The 6,698-nt window shown below is 36.8% G+C and overlaps 1 non-coding gene across 1 annotated transcript; it reads left to right on the forward strand.

Moving 5' to 3' along the window:
- Positions 1-1,244: 1,244 nt before the first annotated feature.
- LOC128637107 (U6 spliceosomal RNA) lies at positions 1,245-1,351 on the forward strand. Its single transcript, XR_008398973.1, has one exon. It is a non-coding gene; the product is annotated as a U6 spliceosomal RNA (small nuclear RNA).
- The last annotated feature ends 5,347 nt before the right edge of the window (positions 1,352-6,698 follow it).

The raw sequence follows: 6,698 nt of genomic DNA on the forward strand, positions 1-6,698 counted from the left end.
TTAACATTAAACACTAAATAAATGCTAGACATAATGAAGCATTTAGAGAAAAGAATAACAAGTAGATGTATTTTTTTAAAGTTTCATTAGCTGTTTAAATATTGACAAAGTAAATGTAAATTTTTAGTGTCAATAAAACAATGGGAGCTGCCACGTTGCAACTTAGGTTACCTTCTCTGCTGTGTACAGTTAGGGACAGTTATAAATAGGTCACTAAAATGTGCACCCAATGGCTACGTGGAATATAACAGTGTTCTGCACTTCCATTGCTAACAGGAACTGAAAAGCTTGTCATTTGAAAATGGATATACAGGAAAAAGGAGACAAAATAAATTATGAAAGTATATTGCAGTCCATAATATTACAAATGTTTCTTCCAATACTGAATGCGGCTCTCATGGACTGTCCCAAGTAAACTAAATACTTACCTATAAAATAAACCCTAAGCTAGCTACAATATAACTAATAGTTACATTGTAGCTAGCTTAGGATTTATATTTATTTTACAGGCAAGTTTGTATTTATTTTAACTAGGTAGAATAATTATTAAATAGTTAATAACTTTTTAATAACTTCTACGTCAGAACTATTTAATAACTTCTATGACAGATTTTTTTTTGTTAAATAAGATATATAATCCCTTCATTACCCACCCACCAACTTTGCATAACCAACAGTGTTATATTAATATACATTTTACCTCTGTGATTACCTTGTATCTAAGCCTCTGCAGAATGCCCCCTTATCTCAGTTCTTTTTACAGACTTGGATTTTAGCAAATCATTGCTGATTTATAAATAAATAAATAAATGGGAGTGAGCACACTGTGATCTATATGGTACACATGAACTAGCGCTGTGTAGCTGTGAAAAAAACTGTCAAAATGCAATGAGATAAGAGGCGGCATTCAAGGGCATAGAAATTAGCATATTAGCCTTCCTAGGTTTAGCTTTCAACAAAGAATACCAAGCAAACAAAGCAAATTTGATGATAAAAGTAAATTGGAAAGTTGTTTAACATTCCAAACACTATCTGAATCATGAAAGTTTAATTTTGACTAGACTGTCCCTTTAAGTGGGACAGTCCGCAAGAGCACAAGAGATGCATTCTGGAATGGAGGAAACATTTGAAATATAACAGATGGTACCCCTTAAACAATGTTTTGCTTTATCTATAGCTCTTACGTTTTCAAGTTTTGTATGTCAGTTAATATATTTGGCATATATTAAAGGGATAAAAAATATGTGCTCGCTTCGGCAGCACATATACTAAAATTGGAACGATACAGAGAAGATTAACATGGCCCCTGCGCAAGGATGACACGCAAATTCGTGAAGCGTTCCATATTTTTCCTGGCTCACTGTGCTTCGGAATATCCGATTCACAATAAAATCATACTGCATTGTAGGAAGTCCTGGTCAAACCTTCGTCACCATAATCTGGTCTCCCCGCACCCATCGCCATATCATTCAATGTCAGGCCTCTTATTGGGACTTCCCTCTACTGGACCGGCAGCACGCCGGGTCCTGTCTACTCTGAAAATCACAGACTTCCTCTCGGGAAGTAATCAAATGGCCCATGAAGTTTTGGCCCATAAATATGATATCCAACCTAAATTTAGATTTGATCTGCTAAGACTCTCCTCCATATTAAAATCATGGGGCTTCCTTGATGCTCCCCACAGACCGCTAACACCTTGGGAGACTTGACTATCCACAGACTCTCAGCATATCTCCCCTTTCTGCTTCCATTACCAAATTCTCCTGAATGCTCCTAAACTTACTAAAACTAGGCAAATGGAGGATTGGTAGAGAGATTGGGGGGGGGTGGATCTACCAACAGATGTTTGGTCAGAGGCAATTCAACATACTAAGTCATCCATTCACTGCATAACTCTCTTTGAGTTGTTCTATAAGCTGCTGACTAGATGGCATTATGTTCCTTCTAAGCTACACAAAATGTTTCCAAGCAGCTCATCCCTTTGCTGGAGAGGATGCCAACAAGTAGGTGAGCCCCAACATATTTGGTGGACTTGCCCAGTCATCATAGCTTTCCTGTGGAGCCGCTTGGGGTTGATTGTCTCCCTACCCCCGGAAATGGCCTTTCCCTGTGCCAAGCTGCATTCTGCTGATAACAATCACGATGGCCGCCAAACTGCTAATTGCAAGGAACTGGAAGAAACCTGACTGCCCTAACTGGCAGGCATTGATCCATCTCATTTCCTACTTTCGGTCTATGGAAAGTTATGTTTATAGCTCCCGCCAACAGACAGAACTGTACGCATTGACGTGGGAGCCCTGGGACCTCTTGGGAGAGAACAAGATTCTTTCTATTTTAAAAAGATGGCAGCCAATAACAACTCCAAAAATGTACTGCTCGGGAGGGGACTGTATTATTCCCCCACCCCCATGATTGGTCCTACGGATGTTCCCCCCCTTTTTTGTTTTTGTTTCTCCTTCCCCCCCACTACCTTCCCTGTCCCGCCCTATTTAAACACCCGCTAGTCAGTGAATGACTACACGATTCTTTGTCCATGAGCGCACTCTGTTATACACATGGATTTCATTTTTGTATTCTAGACTCTAGTTGAACAATTGTCTATCTAATGCTTTACAAACTTACTTATAATGTTAAAATTTTATTCTTTGTGGTTCATTTACTTAAGGTTGATAACTCTTGATTGTCACACCTGATGTTTGTATGTTATCTGCCTATTTTGAAACGTGGCTTCTCGCCCAAATTTGTTTTCATATGTACACTATTTTGCTCATTGTATGCTGTTTCATGAACTATACCTCAAATATAAATTATTTGCAAAAAAAAAAAAGGGATACAAATATTTTAGAAAAATGCAACTAACACAGAGATAAAGAGCTTCACAACAGCCTGTTTTTCACAATTGCATTTCGCATGAAAGCACATAAGAATATTCAAGATATTGCTATTTAACTTGAAAAACAAACAATGCTGGTCTATGAGACAGCAACAAGGGTTATAAAATTAAAAATTACAGAACTGTATTTTCAGTTATAGTACCTTATAAAATTGCAAGTACAACATATAAAAAAATCGAGCATGAGAACAGATGTAGGGTAATAAGTTTTTTTTTCCTCTTTTCAAAACAGATCTGAGCTAAAACAGAGCTATTCATGTGCAAGCTTATGTATGCAAATGTGTTAAAAGTAATTCCTAAATGCATATGGTTTGATTACAAGTGGAATGCTAATGTATTGCTCGCCCGTAAATGGGCAAATTTGCGAGCTTGCGGCAGCAATTAGCGCTCAGACAATTAACCAGAGATCAGATCTCTGGATCATTATCTAAATGTCCCCAAATTGGCCCCAAAATTAAGTGTCTTGTAGTTTTTTATTTAAAAAATGTAGCTTTTTTTTAATAAAAAACAGCTGCATGAAGCCGTTTTTAGTTTTTAAAGTGAGCGGGTGTAGGGTGTTAGAAAAAAACGGCACAGAAAAGTGAATTTACATTGCGATCTATTAGGAACAGTGTGTTCCCTGTAAATATACAGTATATGTATATGTTTATATACAAATATATATATTTATGTGTTAATATATGTATATTCACATATTAACACAAATATATATATATATATATTTATGTGTTAATATGTGTATATTCACATATTAACACAAATATATATGTATATATTCATTTACATATATATTTAACATTTGCTGCCCATTGCTGCACAACATACCCCTTCGCTGCGCTAGGTTCTCATACCGCGTTTCACAGTATGAAACAAGGCTCCCATTTGAGCCCATGGAAGCACACTCTTGTGAGCTCAATGCTTACATGCAATGAGAACAAGAGGCTTTTTCGTGCACTGGCATTGCTAAGTGGAGCGCAAATATCGCTTTCGGAAAAGCGATATTTTGCGCTCCACTTGTAATCTTGTCCATAATGTACTAAATTCACAATGTAGACCAACATTTAAACATGTTTAATAGCTGTTTAAATTAAAATTTAAACTAATTAAACAATATCAGTTGTGCACTGATGCTGGATTGCTTGGATAAAGACACTGGGGTTGAATCCAATCCATCCAATTGTATTTATCTGCATTTTTTCAGCTCCCAATATACGTGTTTTTCAAGACCATAATCCAAAAAATAACACAATTTTTGTTCTTAAAAAAAGAGTGTATTAGATATGAGCAGATATAGAGGAAATAATCCATATGATGCATAGACAGCATCAGCTTCAGTGATTACAATCCTTCTGATGTAAAAAAAAGGAGATATCAAATTCAACAATCAAAGGTACTTGATACATGATCAACAACCCCCAGAATGAACAGTAACATACATACTTAAATAATAATTATATTGGTCCCCCTATCTGAGCAGGCTTTGACACAAAAAAACAAGATGGTGCTGCCTATGCTAATGACATTGTTGGCCAGTCTTGATGACAGTCAAATCACAACAAATAAAAGACCATGCCAATGCATCATCACCATTAATAAAGTATAAAAAAAGAAATAAATATGTCTACTGTATATCAATACTTTACAAATCTATGCAGATTCTAACAATACATATTACATAACTATCAAAAAATTACCGTATAAATTAATTTTTAGGTTGTCAAAAATACCATTTAAGATTTAATCCCAATGCTACACACACATAAATACATTAACCCCATTAACTCAATATAAAAGGAAACAATGAATAATAGGGGCTAAGTGCCTTCAGAGTTTGGATGAGGAGATATTGAGACTGGAACACAGAAAGAAAAAAAGAATACAAAGAGAATACTGGACCAGCAGAATGAGGATGGATGTCCTGTTCATTTGGGGAGTACTGCTGATCAGGAAAGAGTACATGAGGGTGAAACTGGTCATGAGAGAGTACATGGGAGACCTGAGCAGTTGGTCATAGCTGCTGGCTAGCCTAGAGCACAGGAGAGAATGGGAACCTCCTGAAGACCAAAGAGGTAGAAATAGGCCCCCTACAGAGATAAGTTAGAGTTTTACTTCAGGGCTTGAAGGACGTGGAAATAATTGGGTATCACTTAAAGTGTGCAAGTCTCCTTGAGCTATACAACATAAGCAAGGATGATTGGAGCCACAGGCCTATAGTTATCAAGGTCAGGCGGACCTGATCCGACACTGCGGATAAGGTCCTCCAGACCTCGCTGAATACGGCAAGCAATACGCTTGCTGTATTCAGCATTGCACCAGCAGCTCACAAGAGCTGCTGGTGCAATGCTGCCCCCTGCAGACTCGCGGCCAATTGGCCGCCAGCCGGGGGGTGTCAATCAACCCGATCGTACTCGATTGGGTTGATTTCCGGCGATGTCAGTCCACCTCCTTGTGATCAGGCGGACAGGTTATGGAGCAGCGGTCTTTGTGACTCGCCAAAAACACGGGACATCAAGCTCCATACAGAGCTTGATACATATGCCCCACAGTCTCAGGCTAATAGGGCAGTACCCAGGTTGGCACACATGTCAAGTTGCATACATTTTTTGGCCTGGTAGATTTTAGAGGATGTAAGGCTCTGTTAGCAGAATGTCATAGTCAACCTTCTAAAAGGGGCTGCTGCCATTTTTCTTGAACACTTTTCACACTTCCTTTTCATTAACTCCTGAGGCCTGGTATACAGTCAAGAGGGTATTTTACCTACTGGTAGGATTGCCCAATGTCTTGGGTGCCGTATAGATCAAGATCAAGAGACCATATAAAGGAAACACAAGCAATTTCACTCTCTTAATGTGCAAGTTATGTGTAGGGCCAGATTTTGAATAGATTCCTAACAGTTACGCACAAGCAAAAATGCACAAGTGAAAATGGGTTTATCATAAAGGTTTGCGTGCATCAGGTTTTTCGCTCGTATTACAAGTTGAAAGTAAACGTGATTTCTTGAGCCCAATTCAAGTATATGGTTGTAGGGTTAGCACATCCACAGAGCTCTGGTCCACTGTTTCGAGATGCACAAAAGTATGTCAATACACATCAAAAATACATTCTGAAGTACGTTTACACTCATATTAACACCATCTGATAAAATTTATTCACAAATAATGTTAACATAGAGATACATAAATATACATCTCTAAAGATGTATATGTATGTATGTATATATATATATATATATATATATATATACACCTATATGTATTTATATCTGTATATATGTATTTACAGACACATGTAAACACATAAATACATGTGTACACTCATATAGACATTGGAGCCCTTTGCAATTAAGTAGATGAAAACATGAAAAAACATATTTATGCACTATTCATATTTAATAAAGTGCTATACTGTGTATTTACTGTAAATATTTCACATTCCAGTGTTCTGCACATAGCATAATATGCTCTAAGTATTTTTTAAAAATATGTTCCTATATATATCTGTATATATCTATACCTAGGGCTTAAAATTTCCAGTGGTCCCATACAACTTTTGAAATTGACTTTACGAAATTGCAGCTGATGACTTAGAAATTTAACTTTTCCTATTTTTAACATTGATTGGACTACAAACTTTTTCTCTCTGAGCTAGTAACTTTCAACCAATGACTAGTAAACTATAGTGATATTTTTCCACCCCTGCCGCCTATACCTATATATACTCATATAGATATATAAGATATATAAGATATATAAGTATAAATACATACCTGTATTTCTGCAAAAGAAAAAAACAAATATATGTTGAA

The sequence above is a fragment of the Bombina bombina genome, chromosome 7 (assembly GCF_027579735.1).
Source record: "Bombina bombina isolate aBomBom1 chromosome 7, aBomBom1.pri, whole genome shotgun sequence".
In the NCBI taxonomy this organism is placed as follows: domain Eukaryota; kingdom Metazoa; phylum Chordata; class Amphibia; order Anura; family Bombinatoridae; genus Bombina; species Bombina bombina.